Genomic DNA, 26,314 nt, shown 5'->3' with positions numbered 1-26,314 from the left:
AGCACTTATATAAATATCAGAGATCGGAAAACTGCCCAGCTAGGTCCTTACTGCCTAACTGCCCCTGTGCCCTTATTTCTCAGAGATGCCCAGACAGGAGTCTTCATTTAAAAAGTAACAGCAATCCTTTATTTAATAAAGTTGGTATTCTAGGTTGTACGAATACATATTTTTATTCTATCGTCTCCTCCCATAGGAGTTGATACTCTATTTTCATTTCAATTTAAACAAACAAACAAGCAAGCATGGCTGTAACCCATTTGAATTTTCCTTGAATTAGGCCTTGGTGAGGGTCAATTGCTTACCATGGATTTAGTGGATTCCTGGCCCTTACTGGAAATAACAGTATGGCCACAAAACTCTTTACATAGAACGTTAATCCAAAAAGAAGTATTGTAATTCAAATTGAAAACTTGGAAGCCATTGAATGCCTACAATATGCCAGTAACATTAGGGGATTAAAAATGATTACTCAGACACTCTATTCTTGCCCAAGAGAAGGTGCGTTTGGAGGGAGCAAAGTATACAAAGCCTAGACACTGAGTTAAAATTTCACAGCCCTGCTTAATTCAACCAATTTGCCCTGATAACAAATCTGAAGGAGTTTACAATCTGGCAGGATATAATGGAGACATTTACCTTGCCATTTAAAAACTGGGTGCTAATCAAATAACCAGTGGAAATAAGATCGCAGAGAATTTTTACATTCAGAAAAGAAATCTCATCAGTTGTTTAGAATATCCGTTTACAAGTTAATGGTCTGTCGCAGCATTTAAACCAGAGATTGGAAATTTGGATTCTTTTGGAGGCTCAAGTGTGGGGTGGCTGAGTTGTGATATCACCGTGAGGAGCTGGGCTGTGGCCAAATCATGTTGGGGTTCATTATTCCGCCACTCCACAGACAGGTCTGTTCCTGATGCTAGGGATACATCAGTGAACAAAATCCACAAGAACATTACCACCCTCCTGGAGTTCACCTTCTAATTTGCTTCTGCCTTAGGAAACAAATAACTAAGCCAGTTAGTTAGAATTATCTCTGGAGTAAGAGTGAATGAGTCAGACACATCAGTGGGTTCCTGTGAACAGACTGCAAAGACTTTGATTTCATTAGCTTTCAGGCCTTTTGCACATAGCTAAGACTCCTGGATAAACAAGATTACTATAATTATAATGTAAGTTGACATAGCTTATTTTTGACATTCTTTTTGGTCTGTTGTCATGATTTGCCAAAAAACATAATTGTAAAATACTATTATCTCTGTAAGGCAGCACCTGGTTTATTTAATTCTAGTTTGGCTGTTTAATTGAAATAAAACTCATCATGAAAAATTTCGTTTCTCCTGTCACGGAACTGATTGTGACAGCTTTCTGCGGTGAATCTGTGATGACTTAGTGCTGTTTACCAGAGTTACAGTGGTGGGCTCTGGGGCTGGGGTGGGAACCTTGCAGGGCTGGCTTTCCTCAGGCAGCTGGAGCAGGGCTTTCTGCACTGTGACTCCGATGAGATCACTGCCGTAACAAGCCTGGGAGCTCGGACTTGGGAAACCATATGCCTTTCCTTTGAGCTCCTTGTGGGAAAACGGGGATAAGAAGCATCTGTGACTGCACTTATCTTCAATTTCAACAACCAGATCCTCTGCTGTGTTTGCAAAGTGAGGCAAGATGGATTGTGGCTGAGAGAGAAAAAGCAGGCAGCTGGCAGGGATTAGGGCCCTCTGAGGCTGACTGTTCGGTCTTCAGCATCCTAAGTGTTTTAGTGAATTGATGGATATCAAGGATGTGAATGTTCATGGCATGGATTCCGGTTCGGTGAGCTTCTTTGTGTGTGTATCCAGGAGCTCATTAATTCTGCCGAACCAGGGACTCAACATTCCTGATTTGGAGTTTTCTGCAGGAGAGATCTGAGCATCCTGGAAGACGGGGGGCATCACAGAAGTGGTTGTGGGGAATCTGTGTGCCCTAAGTAATCACATCTTCCACTGAAATTGTTGCCAGATATCTAACAGGCCCCACTTTGAACTCTACAAAGTCCAATGGGTGCTATTATGGATGCATGCCCATGTCCCTTCAGATTTATGTGTCTACGTTCTAATCCTCAGGTGGTGGTATTTGGAGGTTGGGGGCCTTTGGGAGGTGATGATTAGGTTTAGATGAGGTCATGTAGGGGAAACCCTCATGGTGGGAATAACATCTTTACAAGGAGAAGAAGCCAGAAAAATAACTCTCTCCGCATATATGCCCTGAGAACAGGCCATGTGAACACACAGCAAGTCTACATGCCCGGAAGAGAGCCCCATCAGAACACAACCTGCTGGCACCCAGATCTGGGACTTCCAGCCTCCAAAACTGTGAGAAAATATATGACTGTTGTTTAAGCCACCAGCCTAGGGTATTTTGTTGTAGTAGCCCAAGCTCAAACAGGCACAGTACTTCTCTTCTTTGTTTAAGACAAAGTCTCACTCTGTCTCCCAAGCTAGAGTGCCATGGTGTCAGCCTAACTCACAGCAACCTCAAGCTCCTGGATTCAAGCAATCCTCCTGCTTCAGCCTCCCAAGTAGCTGGAACCAAAGGCACTTGCCACTGCGCCCTGGCTAATTTTTCTATTTTTAGTAGAGACAGGGTCTTGCTCTTGCTCAGACTGGTCTTGAACTTCTAAGCTCAGGTGATCCTCCCACCTTGGCCTCCCATTGTGTGAGGATTACAGATATGAGCCACCACTGGCCAGTACCTTTCTTCTTAAGGTCTTTTCTGGTTGATAGTATTATTTCTTCCTTCTTCCTTGGTTTTGAGGATACTGTGCTCTCTGGACTTCTTTATACTTTTTTGGTACTTTCTCAATTACAGCTTTCTCTTTTCCTAACCCACCCTTCAAAATTGAGGTTCTTCAAAGTCCGAATCTCTCTTCTCTCCCACTCATCTGAGCTACAGGCACCGAGCCATAGTATCTACTGGAGAAAAAGAATTCAGAGACAACTTAACTGCCCAATGATAGAGGATTGGTAAAGTTAATTACAGCATAGTCATACAATTAAATACCTTGCAACCATTAAAATGATCGAGTACATTTACTAACATTGAAATACATTTACGGTATCATATTAAGTGAAAAGAGCAAATACGTATAGGATGATCACAGTTTGGGTTTTTTTTGGTTGTTGTTGTTTTGTTTTGTTTTGTTTCTGAGACAGAGTCTCAGTCTGTTGCCTTGGGTAGGGTGCTGTGGCACCATGATAGCTCAGAGCAACCTCAAACTCTTGTCTTCAAGTAATCTTCTTGCTTCAGCCTCCCAAGTAGTAGGACGACAGCCCCCTGGCATGATGCCAAGCTGGTTTTTCTATTTTCAGTAGAGACAGGATCTTACTCTTGCTCAGGCTGGTCTTAAACTTGTGAGCTCAAGCAATCCACCTGCTTCAGTGTCCCAGAGTGCTAGGATTACAGGTGTGAGCCACCGCACCTGGCCACAGTTTTGATTTTTTTAAAAAATTGTGGTAAAATATACAAAACAGAAAATTAACTAGTTTTAACAGTTTTGTGGTGTTAAATACTGAATAGGAAAAACAAACTGTTATCCTGTCTAATCTACTTTCAGTACTTCACTCTGATACTGAGCAATACTCCAGTTCATTGTAGACTCCAACTGAGTGCTCCACCATTTAACTCAACTCTGGAGATAGCAGATACCACAGGTTAAAACCTCATACCTACAAAACTGCCCCCACTTCAGACGTCAATGCCAAGTTGTCACCTTTACTTTGACCCAACCTGCTATAAAATAGAGGTTTCAACCCCAACCTTGGCTTTGATCATTTGCTAGAATGGCTCACAGAACTAGGGGTAACAGTTTACTTACTAGATTACTGGCTTATTACAGAATTTGTATTAAAAGATACAAATTAACAGCTGGAGGAAGAGATGGACAATGGACAATGTCCAGAAGGGTCCCACGTGCAGTAGCTTCTGGTTCCCTGGACTCTTTGGGTGCATAAGCTTTCCTTTGGGGAAGTGGATGCATTCTTGTTCAGCAACCTAGAATCTCTCCGAACCCTGTTTTTCTGGGTTTTCATAGAGACTTACTTACATGGGCACAATTGATAAAATCATTGGCTATTGGTGATGAGGCTAATTTCCAGGATTCTCTTTCCTAAGGGCAGAGGTTGGGGTGGGGCTGAAATTTCCAATCCTCTACACACCTGGCAACCAACCCCCATCCAGAGTCAACCCAAGAGCCCCCAGCCACTGGTCATCTCATTAACAAATAAAACACTTATCATTTCCAAGGGTTTAGGAACCGTGTGATAAGAGATGAGGGGCAAATGTCAAATATTTCTTTCTTGTGCCATGCATACATTCACATTGTTGTGCATCTGTCACGGCCACCTGTCTCCCGAACCGTTTCATCCTCCCAAACTGAAACTCGTGACCGTGAAACACTAGCTCCCCATTCTCCTCTCCCCCAGTCCTGGCAGGGCAGCCACTGTCCTACTTTCTGCCTCTGTGAATTTGACTACTCTAGGTATCGCCCTTAAGTGCAATTGTACAACATTTGGACTTTCGTGACAAGCTTTTTTCACCTAGCATAATGTCTTCTGGTTTCACGAATTTTGTAATATTTTGTTTTATGCATTTACCACATTTTGTTTGTTCATTAATCTGTCAGTGGACATTTGGGTTGCTCCAAATTTTGGCTAGTGTGAATTACATAGCTAGAAACGTGCATGTACAAATGTTTGTTTGAGTCTCTGCTTTCAGCTGTTTTATGTGTATATATATATATATACCTGGAAGTGGAACGGCTGTGTCACATGGGAATTCTAAGATTTTTAAGGAATCCCCATACCTTTTTTTTACAGAGGCTGCTTCATTTTACAGTCCCACCAGAAATATGCCAACATTACAGTTTCTCCACATCTTTGCCAACCCTTGTTATTTTTCATTTTTTAAATAATAGCCCTTATAATGAGTATGATGTCACAGTTTTGGTTTTAAAAAGATACATTTCTATATACGTATAAGTATGTAAAAAAATATTCAAAGTATTTACTCCAGATAAAAATGGTGCCTATTTGGGTGGCAGGTTGTGGATAATTTTTATTACTTTTTTCTCTGTTTGCTCCTTTTTCTGCATTAAGCATGTATAACATGTAATTAAAAATGTTTGACCCTCGGAATTGAACTGCCTCAGTTCAGAGGTTGATGGCCGCTCCATTTGCTCTGACAATTCAGCCTTCATGTTGATTCTTGTTCTTCTTTCCTTGGGACTTATGCCACCTGGCGCCCTCTGCACCTGAGCCCTTTCGTGCACGTGCCATCTCTGCAGCCTCAGTGGCCACACATTCCCCTGCCCAGTGAAGCAGACCAGGGCTTCTGGCAGTGTGTGAGACTGCAGAAACATCCTGATCAGCTCCTAGCAAGTGCTGTCCTCCACCTTCCTCCCCATCTTGATGTTTAGCATGAAGAAATCTCCTTTGTGAGTTTGTTTACTCACCAAGGTTTCAGCTTAGCTGATCCTCTTAGTTAATTACAACCGGAAGGGAAAGGTGCTTTCTTCCTGTTCTCTCAAACTGTGTTCTGTAATTTCCCAAAGAGCTCCAAAGCTTGGCTTGGCGTCTGTAGCTCAGTGGCTAGGGTGCCAGCCACATACACTGGAGCTGGTGGGTTCGAATCCAGCCTGGGCCTGCCAAACAACAATGACAACTACAACCAAAACATAGCCGGGTGTTGTGGTGGGTGCCTGTAGTCCCATCTACTTGGGAGGCTGAGGCAAGAGAATCTCTTAAGCCCAAGAATTTGAGGTTGCTGTGAGCTGTGATGCCGCAGCACTCTACCCAGGGCGACAGCTTGAGAGTCTGTCTCAAAAAAAAGTTTCAAAGCTTATAACAAGTGTTTATGTCAGTTTAAAAAGCAGCAAAGGGCCAAGCACAGTGGCTCAAGACTGTAATCCCAGCACTTTGGGAGGCCAAGGAAAGAGATTTGCTTGAGATCATGAATTTCAGATAAGCCTGATCCTGTCTTTACAAAAAATAAAACATAGCAAGATCCTGTCTTTACCAAAAAAAAAATTAACCAGACATGGTGGCACACTCCCATGGTCCCAGCTACTTGGGAGGCTGTGGCAAGAGAGTCACTTGAGCCCAAGAGGCCAAGGTTGCAATGACGATGACGATACCACTGCACTCTAGCCTGGGTAACAGAGTGACATCCTGTCTCAAAAGAAAAAAAAAAGGAAAAAAGCCGTAGAGATTCCATATGTACCAATTTGGAAAAACTGGAAAACTCTTTTCATGAAGCCAATCAGTACTTTATAAAAATAAAGTTTTTTCAGGTTACAATAATTTAATTTTTTCTTCCTCTCCTCTCCCCTCTCCTCCTCCTCCCCTTCCCTTCTTCTGTTCTCTCTCTTTTCTCACCAGAAATATACACCTCCTCTCCCTGTCCTTTCCTTTCCTCTCCCCTCCCCTTCTTTCCTTCCTTCCGTTCTTTCTCTAATTACCGTGTTTGATTATGTACAGGCTAAAAGGGTGGGTTAGAAAGTGTGGCTTTTTTTTTTTTTTTCAGACAGGTCTTGCTCTGTTGCTCAGGCTCAAGTGCGATGGGATGATCATAGCCAACTATAGCATCTGACTCCTGGTACAAATATCTTTGTTATAATGTGATTTTTGGTCTTCTGGGTATATACCTACTAGAGGAATTATAGGATTGAATGGCAGATCTATTTTAGATCTCTAAGTGTTCTCCAAACATCTTCCCAAATGAAAGCTATAACCCAGTTATAACCTAAGAATATGAGGAAGGGAGAGAGGGAGGCGAGGGAGGGGGGAGGATGGGCAGAGGGAGGGTGATTGGTGGGATTACACCTGTGGTGCATCTTACACGGGTACATGTGAAACTTAGTAAATGTAGAATATAACTGTCTTAACACAATAACTAAGAAAATGCCAGGAAGGCTATGTTAACCAGTGTGATGAAAATGTGTCAAACTGTTTATAAAACCAGTGTATGGTGCCCCATGATCGCATTGATGTACACAGCTATGATTTAATATTAATAAAAATAAAAAAATAAAAAAACCTTGGCCCCAGGCCTTTTACTGCCTGGTACTTATAGGCCTATGGACAAATCAGATTAACTGATAACCGTTTTACTAACATTATCTAAAGCTATCCTTATGAGCTAAGGTTGAACTGCTTTAACTGATAACTACTCCACTAAAGTTATTCTTATGTTAAGTAATCAAAAACAAAAGCACAAAACACGATTCTGGGGAATTAAGCTGTTTGAATGCTTGACCATCTGGAGGCTGTTAATCACGTTTAGGGAGTAGTCTGGAAAATGCTGAGATATACAGGTGACTGCCTGCAGCCCTGCCTCCACGAAGCTCCGCCCTAAATCACTTTTACGTGATTGGGTTCTAAGCCACATATGGAGTCTATCCAGGATTTTTTCCTTTCTAACTCACAAAAGACTTTAAACTTGCCTTCACAAAATGGAACCATTTAAAGGTTTACTTATAGGCTTTTTGCCTATATAAGACATCACTATTCATTTCCCCTCACTGCTTCTTCCCTGGACTCTGTTTGCTCAAAGACTTCTCAAGTGAGAAATAGTTGCTATATTGGAGTTTGACCTCCAGCCTCTGGTATTAGTATTGTCCTGATCATGCTCCCCCCAACCCCCAGGCCTCTCCTTCCCTTCTCACTGTTACCCCAGCTGGCTTAGGCTTTCATGGCCTAAACCGTGTGGGGACAATTGCTAACTTTACTGTCAGCATCTCCTTCCCAGTTTCTTCTCAACCTTACTGTGGACTTTCCTTCTCACTTACTATGAACCCACCCACGTGTCTCCACCAACCTGCCCTGTGGTCCTTTCCAGGTCATTGCCTGTGACTCGCCTGCCCATGTCTCTTCTCGAGGCACGTCTAGAAATCTACATGCACTTACGGGATTTTCTCTTCTCTCTCTACCCCCACGGTGTAAAATCACTTTGTATTTCCTCTAATTCATCCTGCTGAGTGTTCTCACAGAGAAAGCAGAGAGCCATTAAGAGAGAGGTCTTGGACAGGTTAATGGGATTTCACAGGGGCCTTTTATAACTCTAAGTAGGATTGGAATAACAGCTATGGATTAAATGACATTATTTGTCTATGAGATTTCTTTTTTACCCCAGTGAGTCGCTATCTTATTTTTTTAATCTTTTCCTAATAAAATGAACATTTACATAATGATGCTAATTAAGGACCCACCATTTTAGTAAGCCATATTTAATGTAAAAGGAAAATAATGTGAAAAAGGAAAGGTAGAAGCAAGTCACCTGAGAAATAAGTCATTTTTATATATTTGTGATTTAATAAGATTTGTTATACAAAAGAGTGCAGTCTTACCCTCCCTCATCCTTTTGTTTTTAATGACTTGGGGCTGTTTTTGAGTACATTCACTGGGGAGAGACGAACTGAGTGCTTGTCTGTTTTGACAAGGGATTTATTACCAGATAGGAGCCCTCTGATTCTTATCTCAGAAAGTAGTTTTGTTTGTGGATAGAGCACCAGTTTCTTACAAGCTTTGCCAAATAGCGGTTGTTCCTCGTCTTTTCAATCTTTGATAAAGAGCTCGGAGAAGGCGGACTTCTGGCTTCTTTGGACAGATGGAAACCTAGTTGATATGTAGTCAGGGAACTCCTTATCCTTTGCCAAATTAATATTTATGAGTCATCTTGGCCTCAATCTGTGATAGCCAAAATGATTTGGCAGCTAAAACCCTTATGGAAGGGGTATTGACTTCAGCGGTGCCCAGCACTTGTGCAGCTAAGATAACTAATGTTTATTAGCTTCTATAATCCTGAAGGCTCAAGGCACCTGGCACATTTTTGATCATTCTCCAGTATGGCTCTGAAGTGCTACAAACTTCTGAGCAAGCTGCTGAGTTCTACTCAGGAGCATTAGCCCGACGTGGGGGAGTGCTTACAGGATCTAGTTCTCAGTTGCACCAGGAATATCTCTGTGGGCATCACTTTTGCCTGAATCCCAGTAAGAAGTGGTCACCGTGCTGTACACTCCCTGAGACAGCGGCTGTTGTAAATGTGGCCTGTGTCAGCAGCCAGTCTTGGGAACTGGAGAACTTATTTTTCCATGACTTATAGACAATTTGATCCTTACTTATGGATCAATCAATTTTCCAGTTTTGATAGGCATAGTTGTTTATGGGGGAGCTCTTTTATATGTTAGGCATGTTCTAGGTGCTGGGAATCCAGCATTAAATAAGAAAGGTTAAGAGTCCCTCCCTCATGGAGCTTACACTTTTGTAATAAAGACAAACATTCAGCAAACAAATTAGTAAATGAGACAAATTCAAATAGCGATATTTGTGCTATGCAAAAATAAGACAGCCTAATTTTATACAGAATTACTGGGGAGTGGGCAACAGTAGGCTTTTCTTTTTTTTTTTTTGAGACAGAGTCTTACTCTGTCACCCTGGGTAGAGTGCCATGGCATCATAGTTCACAGCAAACTCAAACTCTTGGGCTCAAGTGATCCTCTTGCCTCAGTTTTTCTATTTTTAGTGGAGATAGGGTCTCGTTCTTGCTCAGGCTGGTCTCAAACTTGGGATCTCAAGCAATCTACCCACCTCAGTCTCCCAGACTGCTAGAATTACAGCAGTGAGCCACTGCTTCTGGCCCTACAGGAAGCATCTTAAAATGATTATAGTGGGGAAAGTATGTCCTAGAAAGAGGCATTTGAGCTGAGACCTGAATGATGCAAAGGAGCCATGTGAAAACAGGGAGAGTATTCCAGGCAGGAAGAGCAAGTGTGAAAGCCTTGAGGTAGAAGTGAGTTTTGTGTGTCCTGAGAGAAGGTGGCCTGGGAAGCAGGTCCACCGTGAGCAAGGAGAAAAGTGGTAGGAGGTGAGGTTTGAAGATTCAAAGGCCTTGTGAGTCAAGAGAAGGTTAGGTGGTCTTTCCAGGGCAATGGGGAACCCGCTGGAAAGTGTTAAGCAGGGAAGTGCTGCTTTCTACTCAGTTTTACATCTGTCATGCAATCTGAGAAACGCTCTGGATGTGTCATTGTACCCGCTGTAAGAATGTCGAGGATGTTAATGTTATGTCACACAGATTTTCTGCGAAGAATCGAGAGAGAATTCTAGTGGTTAAAAGTTGCTCTGTTGGAGTTCCAGCCTCAAATAGAATTTGTAGGGACTCTGGATTCAGCTACCCAAGCAGAGCCTAAATACCTGAGTGGCCTTGGGTGAGTCATTAACTTCTGTGCACCTCTGTGTCCCCATCTATAAAACAACGTGGATAACTCTGGCGCTCTCTTGTACCATTGTTGAGAGGATTGAATGGATGGTGCCCAAGCATATACTGAGCACCACATAGCATTCCTATTATTATTGTTAGGAAAAATTGGATTGACTGGCTTTAATCCAGTTGGTTTATCCTTACTTGATGGGCATTACCAATTAGGTAACTGACTGGGTTTTCCTTTACAGGAAATCTGGAAATCTTTTTTTTTTTGTGTGTGTGTGTGTGTAAGTTAATATTTTATTTCATTTTTTAAATTAAATCATAGCTGTGTACAATAATGCATTTATGGGGTACAATGTACTGGTTTTATATACAATTTGAAATACTTTCATCAAACTGGTTAACATAGCCTTCTCTGTACTTTCTTAATTATTGTGTTAAGACATTTACATTCTACACTTAGTACATTTGACATGTACCCTTGTAAAATGCACCATAGCCGTGGTAAAATCTAGAAATCTTAAGGCGAACTTTTGTGACCTCCCAAGAAGGGGATTGGCTTTATTTATATTAACATACTCTCTAGTTTGATGTTATGTCCTTGCCTTAGTTTTTCCTTTCTATATCTTACTATTTTAAAATGTAGATTTCCTGATGTTTTATAAATATTTTATGCATTAAATATATTTGATAAAAATGAGGTAGATTGGGAGGTGCCTGTGGCTCAAAGGAGTAGGGTGCTGGCCCCATATGCTGGAGGTGGTGGGTTCAAGCCCAGCCCCGGCCAAACACTGCAAAAAATAAAATAAAATAAAAAAAATAAAATTCTTATTAAAAAAATGAAGTAGATTATATGTTGTTTGTCAACTTCACAACCAGGTGAACTAGGCGTGGCATTATCTTTATTTTTACTAGTTACAGAGTAAGTAATTGTCTCTTGTCACATTTTCAAACAGTATAAAAAGAGATAAAATAGCTCGGCGCCTGTAGCTCAAGCGGCTAAGGCACCAGCCACATATACCAGAGCTGGCGGGTTTGAATCCAGCTCGGGCCTGCCAAACAACAATTATAACTACAACCAAAAACTAGCCGGGCGTTGTGGTGGGGGCCTGTAGTCCTCAGGGGTCCTCAAACTTTTTAAACAGGGGGCCAGTTCACTGTCCCTCAGATGGTTGGAGGGCTGGACTATAGTTTAAAAAAAAAACCTCTGAACAAATTCCTATGCACATTGCATATATCTTATTTTGAAGTAAAAAAACAAAACGGGAACAAATACAATCACACTGCCTCATGTGGCCTGCCGGCCACAGTTTAAGGTCCCCTGTCCTAGCTACTTGGGAGGCCAAGGCAAGAGAATCGCTTCAGCCCAGAAGTTGGAGGTTGCTATGAGCTGTGACACCACGGCACTCTACCCAGGGCGACAGCTTGTGGCTCTGTCTCAAAATAAAATAAAATAAGAAGAGATAAAATAAAAATTACACCTATTTCTAACTTTACCTTTTATATTTAAATAATTTAGGATTTGGAGAGAATAAATATGTAATAATAACATATATACATAAAGTACAGTTCTGACCTCAATAGAAAAAGGTTGGTTTATATTTTATTAGAAAGAATCTACTTTAATGAAGATCAGTATGTTCTTAATGAGGCCAGATATGGTGGCTCACGCCTGTAACCCCAGTACTCTGGGAGGTCAAAGTGGGAGGATCCTTTGAGCTCAGGAGCTTCAGACCAGCCTTAGCACAAGTAAGACCCTGTCTCTACTAAAAATAGAAAAATTAGCCAGGCATTGTGGCAGGTGCCTGTTGTCCCCAGCTACTTGGGAGACTGAGACAGGAGGATGGCTTGGACTGGGGAATTCGAGGTTGCTATAAGCCAGACTAATATCATGGCACTCTAGACTAGGCAACAGAGTGAGACTGTCTCAAAAAAAAAGAATATATATATATGTTCTTAATGAAATCATCTTGTATTTTCTTTTTCTTTTTGATGTCTATACCCTTCTAATTCTTCAGTTAGTAGCTGCATAGAGGAGAGCAATAGCACGTCACAGGATGTGTGCTGCCCTGGGAGTCAGGAAACCTGGTGTGAATTCTGTTGGGCCTAACCAGCTTAGGGAGATTGTGTTCCCAAGGCCCTGCTTCAGCGCTCTCTCCCCTACACCATGCAGAATTCTTCCTCCGTGCTTTCAGTCCTTCTACTACATCAATATGCTTTTCTGTTTCACCTGAAAAGATACGGTCTTTGAATTCTCAGAAATTTGATACAAAAATTTCAATAACAATAGTTCAATTTTTAAAATATATACATATCTTGTTTGTATAAACAGTATATGTTAAGCTCTGAATTTCTTTGTTTCTACCTGTCTTTTTAAAGAACGAATAAAACCAAAAAGCTTGACGTTCTTTTTGACCCAAGGAGGAATGTTTATCAATGTGGTTTACCACCAAATACATTGATTCTGAGCTGACAGAGTCAGCCGCAACAGTGAAAGTTTGCTTCCTATCCAGCAAGTGGAGAGTGGGGGTGTGAGTTTAGAACTATGAGGAACCCTATTTGCTATGGTTTTTCCTAGATCTTCCAAAATAGATCTGAATTCCTGGGCTCCTTGCAGGTGGGCCAGGCTCCATGTCAGAGCATGACTCTGAACAACTGGGGCAAAGCTGCTGGCAAGTTGGACACTCTGGAGAATGTCTTCAGGGTTGTGTTTTGAAGGCCCATTGGCCTCTGTTTTAGTCTCACATCTGGTTCTAACCTGTGACCCCTGACTCAATTTGCTGATTGCCAACTTTTCCCCTCTGCAAAATTGGGGACTTGAACTACCTCAGAGGCCAATCAGGTCATATAATGAGTACAGAGGCCAAGTGTGGTGGCCAGGCAGGGTTGGGGCCCAGGGTTGTTAGAATTTCCAGATTTTTAAAGAAAAGCAAGAAATAGGGCAAGAGTTTTGAGACAGGGCATTAAACTATATATATATATATATGTTCCTTTAATCCACTTGTTTTCATATAGTGCCTCACCTCCCCCGCCCCTCTACCACCCACAGCTGTATCTGCTATCTCCAAGAACAGTATGTAGCATTTCTGTAGAGTAAATACCAGTTTTCTTCCAGAGAGGGGAAGGCTAATTATTTAGAGGGCAGGAACTTTTAAAAACTTTCCATCAATCCTATTTTTAGTTTCATCCCACTCTGGCTGTCTTTAGAAATTTTCTGTTCTTTCAATCCTGAGTCTTTCTGGAGTTCTGCTAAGTTTCCTCCTTATCATGTCCCTGCCCTGTGGGATTAGGTTTCAGTGTTTTCTGTTTTGCTAAGTCAGATGCCATCTGTTCATTCACTTCCCAGCTTCCAAAATTTGGTTGACATCTTTTATTTGCTGCTATCTTTCCCCCTGTTTTCTTTACCCTTGCAAACATATCCCAATGTTTTGCAGTTACAAATAATGCTAATGCACTCTTATACAAACTTATCTGAGCATTTGGGAAGTGTTACTCTATGACAGATTCCTGAATGTAGAAGCATTGGGTCAGAGGTTAAGTACATTTAAAACTTTTGATAGATACTGCCAAGTAAGTGTCACTTCAAAAAATTGAACCAATTAATACCCCTGTCAACAGTGTGTATGAGATACAGCATATGTTTCTGTTAATGAACTAGCTACACGTCCTCTCTGATGCTCAGCAATGGGTTTCTTTGTTTGATTTAAAACATTTCCTCGATTTAATAATCTTTTCAGACTCTCAGATAATTGAAAAACTCAATAGTAAACATTATTGTAATACAGTTATTTAAGAAAAATATGTAGTGATAGAGGTAATTAAGTTAGTTTACCAATAGGAAAGGAGCCATTATGATTAGTTGAATTTCCCTCATTTCTACTGTGTTCTCATAGCTCACAATTTCTTCAGTATCATCAGCTTCTAGACCTTTTATTGTTAGAAGAACTGATGATTGATTTTGTTATAATCTGCTTTATGGGAATCCCTTATTATCTGCTTCATGTTATAAACTCTTTCTCCTGATCACACTGCTTCAGACATGGCTGCTGGCTCATCCAATTATTTGTGTGTTTATGCAAAAAGGGATAAAAATGCATTTGTTTAAGGGCTGGAAAATAGTAGTATTATGTGAGAAGGAGAACCAAGGTGAGGAATTGGGAACAGCCACAGATTGAGAGTTTGACAGCTCCAAGTTCATATTCTGGCTTAGCCACACAGTACTTCATGATCTCACACAATCATATAAGCTCTGGGCCATAGTTATAAGACAAGAAAAACAATGCATTTAAAAATTAGTCAGGACTTAAGGGTGGAAGTCACAGAAATCAAACTCAGGGTGACAAAAAGTGAAAAGCTAATTCATTTATTCATTTAACAGAGAACCCTAAGGGTGGAATTTAGATACAGCTGAGTTCAGATATTTAAACGATTCCAGAGACTATCCAGGGATATTCTCTACCTCTTTCCTGGGTTGGCTTAGTGAAGTAAAAAATGGCAACCAGCATCTCTGCACTTGTATTCTGTGACCTGGGAATCCCATTACAAGAAAGCACCTCTTCCTAGTTGTTCCAGTAAATGTCCCGGGGCTGACTCTCATTGGTCTAGCTTGGTTCATGAGGCTCTGAATGAATCATTATGTCTCTAATTAGCCAGTCCTCTCTAGGAAGATGTAAGTTCAAGGCACATGAACTGAGAATGGGAAAACTGAGGTGCTGTTGCCTCAAGGAGAGGCCGTGGACGCAGGGCAGACAAAGACAAGAAGTGACCTTCTCTACCTTCCTTACTAAATCGGTCTGAGATTTAAATACAGTGGTATTTATGTATATAAACTCCATGGTGCCATACAACAAACGTAAGTTGTCCATTCTATTTTATTTTATGGGTACTTAATTATGACTAAGAGTATAGACTTATCCAAATAAATTACTTATACTTAATTTTTACACATCCTTTACAGCATGGTTGTATTGTCTCCATTCTTGTTCCTAAAACTTTCTTGCCTCAGGCCATATAAAATAAATGATAATTTCAAGTGAAGATCAATAAACACTTTCAGTGAATACTCAAAATACATTTATCATCATCTTTATAGTGTCTTGTTTAAAATGCTTTGGTCTGACCAGATGTGGTGGCTCACACTTGTAATCCTGGCTCCCTGGGAGGCCAAGACCAGAGGATCCCTTGAACTCAGGAGTTTAAGATCAGCCTGAGCAAGAGCGAGACCCTGTCTCTACTAAAAAATAGAAAAACTAGCAGAGCATCATGGTGGGTGCCTGCAGTCCCACCCTTGGGAGGCTAAATCAAGAGGATTGCTTGAGCCCAGGAGTTTGAGGTTCCTGTGAGCTAGGCTGACACCAGGACACTCTGGACTGGGGCAACAGAGTGAAAAAAAAAATAAAGCTTTGGTGAGTGAAGTATAATTATGGTAGATTATTCTATGTAATTGTGAATAATTGGTTGTGATTGATTAAGATATACACACCTTCAAAACATTGAAATTGATCTTTTGTTTGTTTAACTAGATGACATCATAAACAAAAGAAGCCTTTGGGAAGATAGGGATATGACGTGAGCCTCCACGTATTGTCAGAACTGCAAGAGAGTTAGGCCTAGGTCTATTTGCTTGTTGCTCATTGCATAAAGATCTAATTATTGAGGAAGGGATTACCAAAGAAGAAAGGAATTTTTATTTTTATTTTTTTCTTTTCTTTTCTTTTTTTTATTGTTGGGGATTCATTGTTTATTTTTTTCAATTTGAAAATAGTCACAGTTTATTAACTAAACAGATTACAAAAATAATCAGGGTAGATACCTCATTAGTTCATTCTTCTCATAAGCCTATTGATCCCATCTTCCCTGTTGCCAGCATCTCCACCTTCTGCAAAGTGGGTTGTCTTTTTCTTCATCCTACCCCAGGATAACTTGAAGGGCCACAGGAAGTTATTTGCTTGTTTGAAGCATTTTCTAACAGTGTAGTTCTCACAAATCAGATCATCCATGCAGATGATGCCATGTTTACCAAGAGATCAAGCAATCAAACTGTTATCTGTCAATGCAATTCACTTCTTATTGATTTTTCCATAACCACACTTGTAGATAAACTCATTTACTGACTGCAGGTTTGGTCACCCTCATGCAATATATGGCTCTACAATCCTCAGCATGTTAAACAAAGCTTTGTTGAGCTTAACAAAAGTTCCATTGAAGATCTGGCTCAGGCGAAGAAGCTGCAACACCTTTCAGACCCTTGGACTCACACCATTGATCCCTCTGATCTTGATGACAAAGAAGATCAATTTGGGTTCTGCAGGCACATAGGAGCTGCCAGTTTTTCTTGCCATCCTAGCCATTTGAATCTCAGATCTGTACATCTGCCTGTACTTCTTGTGATAATGCTTAGCTTTTTCATAGCTAAGTTTTCTCCTTGCTTTTCGAAGCATCTTTTGGGCAGATTTTTTTCTTAGACACTTGATCTTCATTTCTGTGAAGTTCCCTCACATTTTCTTAAGGGTTTCTGGCACAGCGGGAACGTTCTTTTTCTTCTCTTTGACACCATGGTTCTAGCCGGAAGAGAGCAAGAAAGTAATTTTTAATATGACAGATAACTTGTTGGGAAAATAGGAAAAGCTGCCCCAAATTCATCTCCTGACTAATGGAAATCATGGACTTTCAAAGGAGGGGCCACATGCCTTGGGGCAGGTCCATGGTGTAACTGACATGGGGCAGGTCGAGGTTAACGGTGAATCTTGATATCAGGAAGTCAGCTCAGGGGCCTTCAGAATCTCAGGCCTTCGTCTTGCATAAAATCCCCCATTTCTGGGAAACAACTCCAAAGGTCAAGTATAGTAGTAGTTAAGGGAGAGAATTATATAGCGGTCATTGAAATTTGTTCAATGTGTGTGTGTTGGGGGGGGGGTGGTTACAGTATTACAGCATCTTCTGTGCATTCCCTCTCTTTCTTGGTAACCTATTTTGATGTCATCCATGAACTGTTCTAAACTTTTTTTGAATGTATTTATACTTAAGTTGGCATTGCCTCTGGAAATGAGTTCCATAATTTATTCTTATTTTTATTTTTTGAGATAGAGTCTAACTCTGTTGCCCAGAATAGAGTGCCATGGCATCTGTCTGCCTCACAGCAACCTCAAACTCCTGATCTCAAATGATCCTCCTGCCTCAGCACCCCCAAGTAACTGAGATTACCAGCCTGATCTACCACATCCAGATAATTTTTCCATTTTTTGCAGAGACAGGGTCTCACTCTTGCTCAGGCTGGTGTTGAACTCCTGAGTGCAAGCGATTCTTCTGTCTCAGCTTCCCAGAGTGCTAGGATTACAGGCATGAGCCACTGCACCTGGCTGGAAACAGTATTTTTTAGTTTGCTCCTATTTCCTCTTGATGATGACCAGCAATTATTCTGACTTTTTTGATTACAGAAGGACATTAGACTGATATTTTAGGAATTAGTCAGCAATAACTTTCACACCTTTTTGTCATATATGAAATAGAAAATTATTATGTGTTTATGGGTATAAATACGTGTAATAAAATATTGACTTAAAATATGGTATAAAATATTTCTAATGATATTTTTCCCTTAAAAGTTGCCATTTTCAGAATTTTTATGGTCAAGCTACCATTGTTCACATTTTTTGAACCTCATTATTTAAAATTACTTTAAACCTTTAGCATATTCTTTTGAGTACCCTCAGCAATGGCTGATCTCTAGGAGGGCGAATGTGATTTTTGGAAACATTGAGAAGTCATTGGGAACCAAGTCTGATGTATGATATTGATGATCAAATTGGGCAGCTATTGGGTCAAAACAGTATGTCTATAAAAATGATGGGCTTAGGGGCGGTGCCTGTAGCTCAAAGGAGTATGGGTGCCGGCCCCATATGCCGGAGGTGGCAGGTTCAAACCCAGCCCTGGCCAAAAGCGGCAAAAAAAAAAAAAAAAAAAAGATGGGCTTAGTTTTGTTATTTCAATGACTTGGCTTTCAAAACAATATTAACAGTGATTTTAAAGGTTTTTCCATAATGTCAGTGTGTTATAATATACTCTCTCATTTCTAGAGATGATTACCTAAAAGTAAAATGTACAAAAATAGTATTCATACTTTCTGTATGAATACAATTCAGAAAGTATGAATACTATACCCACCCCCCTTCTTTTCCTCTGGAAAGACCCCTGCCATGAAACTGTACAGAAGCTAGCACTGGGTGGCCACTCCCTAGTCACTTTCCTAGCACTGGGTGGCCACACCCTAGTCACAGCTGTTGTCTTTTTGACTCTTGTCACACCACTTATCCTGATATTATGCAGAATAATCCTAACTAGATTTCAACATCTCTGTTTTAATATTTTAGTTTACAATGTGCTCTCTGTGTCACAGGCAATATCATCTTCCTAACCTTCTTTTCAAGGAGGAGGTGATCCTTTGGGAATCCTCCACACTGCTCAGAGAGGAACATCTATAGATTTCTAAGGCATAATTTAGTGTTCCAGGCATAGGCATTGGAATGGTCTAACGTATTAAACTGAATTTATTTATAGTCCACTGATCTTCTCCCATAGCCTGTGAATTTGAGGGTGAGCGAGTTTGGTTCCTAAGTCCTTATTAGTACTCCAAAGGCATGGAGTTAATTCAGAAAGGAAAGTGAAATTCTGCTATGCAAGGTGTGGTACCATGTTGCTGAGCTCTACCAACAATGAAGAGCTGGCACCCACATCCTCTTCTAAATAACTATAATATAGTAGAATGTCTATAAATTGACCACAGAAGGGACTGTAACAAACTGGTCAACACACAGAGATGGCCAATGTAAAGAACTAGGCCTACTGTACTGATACGTACATGTGGTATGTGTCCCGTCTGTGAAAATTAGATCGACTTAAGGAGGTGGTCAATGTAGGGAGGAGGTCAGTACCAGGCAATGAGTGAACTTGGCTGCCCACAAGCTCCATAAGACATACAGTATCATCTTTGCCAGAGCATGGTGTGGGAAACTGAGGATCTTAGTGATTAAGAACTATTTTGGCTGATTGCCACAGACGACAGGGATTTATGCCTTTGCTGTGGTTTATTCTACATCCTGGAAAATGCTGCTTATTGAATGTACCTAACCATGGGTTTTTACAGTAAGGCCGTTGCCACTGTGAAGTGATTGCTTGCCAAGGAAGCCTGTATTTGCAAAAGTACTTCTCTCATATCCATTCAAAGGATGAATTAGGCTTAATATAGGCTGTACAAGAAGGATGGTGCCAATGTCTGCTTGCAGCGAGGGCCTCAGATGGCGTTCACTCATGGTAGGAGGGGAAGGGCACCTGGGGTGCGGATCAATCACATCGCGAGAGCTGAAGTAAGAATGCCAGCCTCTTTTTAATAACCAGCTGTGGTGAGAACTAGGAAAGCAAGAATTCACTCATTGCTGCAAGGATGATGGCACCAAGCCATTTACAGGGATCTAGGGGCCTCTTACTAGGCCTTGCCTGCAACGTTGGGGATCATATTTCAACATGAGACTTGGCAGGACCAAACAAACCATATTCAAACCATATCAGGGTAGTCCCTGATCTGCCCGATCTTAGAAGATTAATGTCTTTATACACGTCAGAAAACACTCCAGCCAATTCCACCTTCCCTCGTTCCCCATGAGCACGAAGGCAAGGCCATGTTAGCACAGGGTGAGAAGGTGATCGCCTTCAAGCCAGGGAGGAAGGTGTCACAGCCAGGAAGGAGTTTTTGAGTCCAGCCTGGGCAACATGGCAAGACCTCGTTTCAAAAAAGACAAAAAGAAAATTTGTCATTGTTGGCATTCTCTCAAGAAGTTTATCATAGAAAAGAGAATGATTTCCACACCAGAGCTTGAAATGCCCTGAGAAAGAACACGGCATTCTCATTCTGTGTAGCGCAGTTGTCCTAAGGTGGACTTTTCCATTCCATGTTATTTACTCATCAAATATTATATCACTTTATAACCGGAAAGCTATTTTGAGAGTTGCAGTGAAAGGCCATGTGGAAATAATGGGTTTTGGTTTACACATACATACACATTCACAGATAGGAAAAAAAGAAGTAAATATATCAAACTCTGTCAACTGGATTGTAGCCAACCTTAAAATATGATCATAAAGTTTCTCTTTCCACAGGTAGATTCTTGTTTTCCCCTTGCTGGACAGATAAGAAGAAGTGAGGGGGAAATCTTTAATTCATGTATGAAAGAGTGATCCCAAGCCCAAACCCTCTCAAGTATTAGTGGGAGGATAAAATCTTGATAAATTTGACTGAAGAGGACAAACCTGCACATGAGGAGTATAGAAAACGGCAGATATCAGCTGTGCCCCATGTATAGAAAAGACAGGTGAATTGGTCTGAAATGAAAAGAATAATAAAAAGCAGGATATACACACTTAATTACAACTGAGTGGTTTTATTACTTTGTATACAGGGTATGAGTATTCCAAGACGTTTAGAAAATGCTAGAAAAGATCATCCATCATCTCATCTACCTCACACAACTCTTTTCTATTTTTGCATATTCATTTCTTATCTCAGCCTTGGGCATATGCATTTCTACAATTGTGTTCATAGCACATATGTTTTGAGTTCGGATTCTGAGTTAATAGCAACAGAGGCATTTTCACGGGCTGGGACAGTCATCATAGCCCTTTTGTAGAGGCTTTATATAGTTCATGGGCTGGATGTACCATCTGTGTACAACTAAGGAAAAATCATTAAAGAGAGAAGAAATCTTTGACACTGCTATTTAGTATAGAGATATTTGCCTCTAAAGGATTTCAGTGAAATTCCAAAAGAAAGAATTGACTACATACTGCAAAGAAGTAAAAATTAGTTTGGCTGTTCAAGAAACGTGGTATTCCTTGGATTTACAGTTTTTCCTCTTATTTTCCTTTTGCCACTCTCCCTAATTCAATATTTAACTCTTTTTGTATTTTCTCCATATCATACAGGAAAACTGACTAGCAAAGATGAAAACCCTTCATAGTTTTTCCTTCTGAGACTCTAAGAAAAGAAATATTTGTGCTTTCAGTTGTGATTAAAATATTTATATATTAATTTTCTAATCACGTCTCTATGTGACCTAGTAACTTGTATAAATTTAACTTAGTTAAGCATTTTTTTTTGAGTGCCTACTCTATACTACTGCATAGCTATTGGAGCATACAATGTCTTTTTTAATTTGGAAAATTATTAAAGGAACAAATGAAGATGAAAAGGTATTTGCTGGTATTATAGGAAAGGAAATTAATATTTGTTAATATGTGAATATTTTAATAGATGTCAGAGGCTTTGACATGTATTTTTCCATTTGATCTTCATTAAAGCCCTGTTAAAGAGGAAATATTAGCTATGATGTACACAGCAGGAGAGATTCAGAAAGCTTAAGTTGCGTGTCAAAATCACCCACTAAGAATTGTTAGAGTTGGGTTTCAAAGCCAGATATGTCTGACCCCATAGCAAAGGCTCCATTCCATGTGCTTAAAAATGTAATGTGACATTCCTATTTGTAGCACAGTTTTAAAGGCTTCAAAGAGCAGTATTTATAACCCGGGCGGACAGGGAACCCTGGAATTACTTAGAGAAGGGTGCCCTGTCAGAGGAATGCTGGTTTCTTTTTAAAAATCCTTTTCAGAGTTATGTTGTGTTACTATTTACAGCTGCACCATGATCTAAGGGCCTCTTATAAGTCTCCTTCTCAGAGAAATTCTCTTTCAGAACATTCTTCACCGCTGGCCTGAGTGCATGTGAAGTCTCTGGATAGAGAATGGTGACAGACCTTCTTTTGCAGTTTATGAAGTTTTATTTGCTGTAAATATTATTCTGGGACATTATATTGATTGAAGAAGAAAAATTGTAACAATCAGAGGATACTGAAATTTTAAATTCCTTGTCCCTTACATATGGCTCATAGGGGCAGTCTGTAACAACAATAATAGTAATAATAGCTAACATTTATTTGAACACTTATGGGCAAGTCCTATGCCTTGTGCTATAATAGGGGTTACCTCATTTCATTTTCACACAACTCTGTGGGGTAAGAATGGTTTTTTTTTTTGAGACAGACTCTCACTGTGTCGCCCTGGGTAGCAACCTCAGCTCTTGGGCACAAGGAATCCTCTTGCGTCACTCTCCCAAGTAGCTGGGACTACAGGTGCCATCCCCAATGCCTGGCTAGTTTTGCTATATTTAGTACAGATGGGGGTCTCCGCTTTTGCTGAGGGTGGTATTGAACTCCTGAGCTCAAGTGATCCACCTACCTCGGCCTCCCAGAGTGCTAGGATTACAGGTGTTAGCCACCGCACCTGGCCAGGAATTGGGATTTATTTATTTATTTTTATTATTATTATTATTATTATTTTTTATTGTTAAAACATAGCTGTGTACATTAGTGCAATCAAGGGGTACAATGTGCTGGTTTCATATACAATCTGAAATATTCTCATCAAACTGTTCAACGTAGCCTTCATGGCATTTTCTTAGTTACTGTATATAGACATTTGTATTCTGCATTTAGTAAGTTTTGTCTGTACCCATTCTAAGATGCACCGTAGGTGTGGCCCTACTCATTACCTTCCCTTCCCCCCACCCTAACCTCCCCCCTCCCTTCCCCTCCCTTGGCCTTTTCCCCATAGTCTTGTGCTATAGTTGGGTTATAGCCTTCATGTGAAAGCTATAAATTAGCTTCATAGTAGGGCTGAGTACATTGGATACTTTTTCTTCCATTCCTGAGATACTTTGCTAAGAAGAATATGTTCCAGCAGGAATTGGTATTTAAAAGAATAAATTTTAAAAATTCATTTTTTCCCCTAAGTTTCAAACTGTTTTAGAAATAGAAACAGATATCAAAGGATGAATATCAAAATGCCACCCTAAGCACTAATAATACTGATGACTAGAGAATGAGGCTTAGAAACATCTCCCAAGTAGGACTGCAGTACTTTGCTCATGAAAAAACAGACTTAACCAAATTGCAATCACTGGCAACCCTAGACTGCCACAGGCCTCCTTGTACAGGCTTCTGCCCTGTTTCATGTATAGCATAGAGTTGCTGAGAAGGCTCAATGAACCCTTCTTCTAATAAGCCCGTTATGAACTAGGCCACACCGTAGCATGAGGTAAGCGGTGGGCAAGCCAGGCTTCATCTGTATTTATAGCTGCTCCCCATAGCAGGCATCACGGCCTGAGCACAGCCTCCGGTGGGATTGCCAGCAGCATCAGATTCTCATAGGTGGGCGAACCCTATTGTAAACTGCGCATGTGAGGGATCTAGGTTGCCGATCTTGTGGGAAACTAATGCCTGATGATATGAGGTGGAGCTGAGGCAATGAGGCTACGCAGGAGTGGGCCTGTAAATACAGATCGTCATTAGTAGAGAGATTACAGATCGACTACACAGAGACCATAATAAATTGCTTGCAGACACATATCATCTCCCCACAACCCCCTACTGTGGAAAAACTATCTTCCATGAAACCAGTCCTGGGTGTCAAAAAGTTTGGGGACTGCTGTTCTGAGATACCAGTTCTACCCTTCTTAATAAACAGAAAGGACTTCTAACCTGGACATCTCAGACCTGGGAGAAAATAACAAAATTAGCACAAGTGCTTCAAATCCACATGCACATGTGTATTGTCAGCAGACAGAATAACATCGTACACAGTTACATGATTTTTCAATTGTATGTGCCTTAGTGGCTCATAAAATATAATTTTTTGGAAAACGTCCTGAAATTCATTTTACTCATCTTTATATATTTCCTTAGTTGATAAATAACCTGTATCAGTATATTACTATTGGCCTGTTTGGCTAAGGACATATTTTTAAATGTATAGATGGTACTTGCACGCAAAAAAATTCGGAACTACTTCCAAAGTCTTTGTTAAAAGTTTATCAGACTTGCTTGAGTTCCAAAGTAGAAGGAGGTGGGATGAACTGGTTTATTCCATAACTATTTCTACCAGGATAAGGACAAAGATGACCACCCACATCTTGAGGAATTTTTGTAAAATCGTTTCTGATTCTTTCATTTAAAGGCAGAAATTCGTTTGGGTCTCCAGTCTTATGAGAAAAAAAAAGAGTACACCACATTCTCAGCCTTGGTAACACCTTGTCCTTTGTGTGACCTGCTGTGGCTCAAGCAGTGAGCAGAGTCTACAGAATGCAAAAATAAACATCTCTGCGGGACTGTGGAATTTGATGGCCAGTGTGATGTGGGACAGACTGTGGCCGAGCGCCAGGCCCTGTAGCTAGCCCTCCTGCGGCCCACTCTGCAAAAGCAGGAATTGGGGGCACACCTGGCTGTGAAGTTCTGTTCCCTGCTTTGGCCTGGTACGGGGTCAGGACATGCCCTCCATGTACCCAGGGAAGTGTGTTTAGTTAGGGCTTTATGGCGGAAAGGCTGGTTATAGTGGACAAAAAGAACAAAGAAAGGATGGGTCATTTCTTTTTTTTTTTTTTTTTTGTAGAGACAGAGTCTCACTGTACCGCCCTCAGGTAGAGTGCCATGGCATCACACGGCTCACAGCAACCTCTAACTCTTGGGCTTACGCGATTCTCTTGCCTCAGCCTCCCGAGCAGCTGGGACTACAGGCGCTCACCACAACGCCCGGCTATTTTTTTTTTGCAGTTTGGTCGGGGCTGGGTTTGAACCCGCCACCCTTGGCATATGGGGCTGGCACCCTGCTCACTGAGCCACAGGCGCTGCCCGGATGGGTTATTTCTTGCCCCCATTCCTCAAGCTTCCTCCAGCACGTCTCCATGTGGTTGTAGAAGACAACAGAACTAGAGCATTGAGTAAGTTCATTCACAACATACACGTCCCTGTCCTTTCCTGGGCATGATCCTAGGTGCTGGGGATAGAGTGGGGTGTGGGAGAATGGAGGTTCCCTACCCCAGGGAACACATGCTCTAAGTGTGGCCGGGTGCTCTTGTGCCCACACACCCACCTTCAAACATCAGTACTCCTTGATGTGAGGGGTTAACTTCCAGCTAACTGGGTGACCGGACTCCTTGCCCCTCCCACTTCAGCAGGGACTGCAGGGTGAGGGAGATACGGTCTAGACAGGCAGCACTGTTCCTCAATAACAGGCTCTCTGTTGACTAACAAAAAGACTCTGTGAAAGGCATCTTAAACTCCTAGGTTCTCCTCTGCAGCCAAGAAGCCTCTGATATAACATAATCTGACTTAATAATACCCTGGAAGAGTACAAAATTAGAATTGGAGAGTTTTGAAAGGCCACAGAGTTAGGCACAAGAATTTAGTTAATGAGCCCGGCACACACTGAGCACCAGCTTTGTATCAGACGTTATACCAATTTTATACCAGAACTCTATTACTGCAGAAAGTGGCATTTGGGGGCAAGCTGTTGGTTATGAATTGCACTGTCAACAACTCAGAATTAAGCATTTTTCTGATGTTGCCTAGAATCAGCAGTTCTGTGGATTAGGAGCTGAAAGGGTGGGAAAGAATTTTGCTCTTTACTCTCTGCCTCTTATGTGAATCACGAGTTGTACCTTTTTCTTCCTTTCTGTAGACCAAATACCATATAAATCACTCTTCTGTTTATTCTAGGTCTTATGTAAAGTGTTCCTCAAAGTATCACACACAATGTAGAAACGTTGGCAGCTTCTTTACCAAAGGTCAGAGTTTCAGTTTAGTGCCCAAAGTTCTCTGGCATCTAAAAATTTCTGGATGAAGACTAATTATTTACTCCCTTGTTACCAGGATGTGTTTGAGGACTAAGCAGAAAGAAACAGAAATGGGGAAAAAACCCTGAATCTTAAGTCTTTCTTCACCTAAGAATAATGTTTATTTTAGCACATGTATAACATGTACTGAGCAACAAAAATAAATAACTCCATATGCAGTTGAAGGCATCTCCCAGACCCAGAGATACTAAGTGAGTGACAATAACTGGGTCCCTTGGCCAGAGACTGTGCCGTCTTTAACCTCCCTCACAGGTCCTTCCCTTTTGGAACTTGAGTTTGCTCCCAGGATGGAAGTCTGTAAAGCTACCACCTGGTGTCCTTTGCTACGCTGCTCTGCAGAAATGCAAA

General features: G+C 41.0%; 1 protein-coding gene and 1 pseudogene across 9 annotated transcripts in view; one reads left to right on the top strand and one right to left on the bottom strand.

Annotated features, from left to right (window-relative positions):
* SLC16A12 (solute carrier family 16 member 12) overlaps nucleotides 1-26,314 on the top strand; it is an 84,756-nt gene that overhangs the window by 20,311 nt on the left and 38,131 nt on the right. The window contains exon 1 of one of the 9 annotated variants that reach the window (XM_053582581.1): nucleotides 1,727-2,348. The exons of the other annotated variants lie outside the window; for them this stretch is intronic. The gene's annotated coding sequence lies outside the window, so the exon portion shown is untranslated. Of the gene's footprint in view, nucleotides 1-1,726; nucleotides 2,349-26,314 lie in introns of those variants that run through there. 9 annotated transcript variants of the gene reach the window in all.
* LOC128580572 (60S ribosomal protein L7-like) lies at nucleotides 16,050-24,815 on the bottom strand (annotated as a pseudogene).

Source organism: Nycticebus coucang, chromosome 3 (assembly GCF_027406575.1).
Source record: "Nycticebus coucang isolate mNycCou1 chromosome 3, mNycCou1.pri, whole genome shotgun sequence".
NCBI lineage: Eukaryota > Metazoa > Chordata > Mammalia > Primates > Lorisidae > Nycticebus > Nycticebus coucang.
The sequence above is the reverse complement of the archived record's forward strand: the minus strand, read 5'-3'. Positions and strand labels throughout refer to the sequence as shown.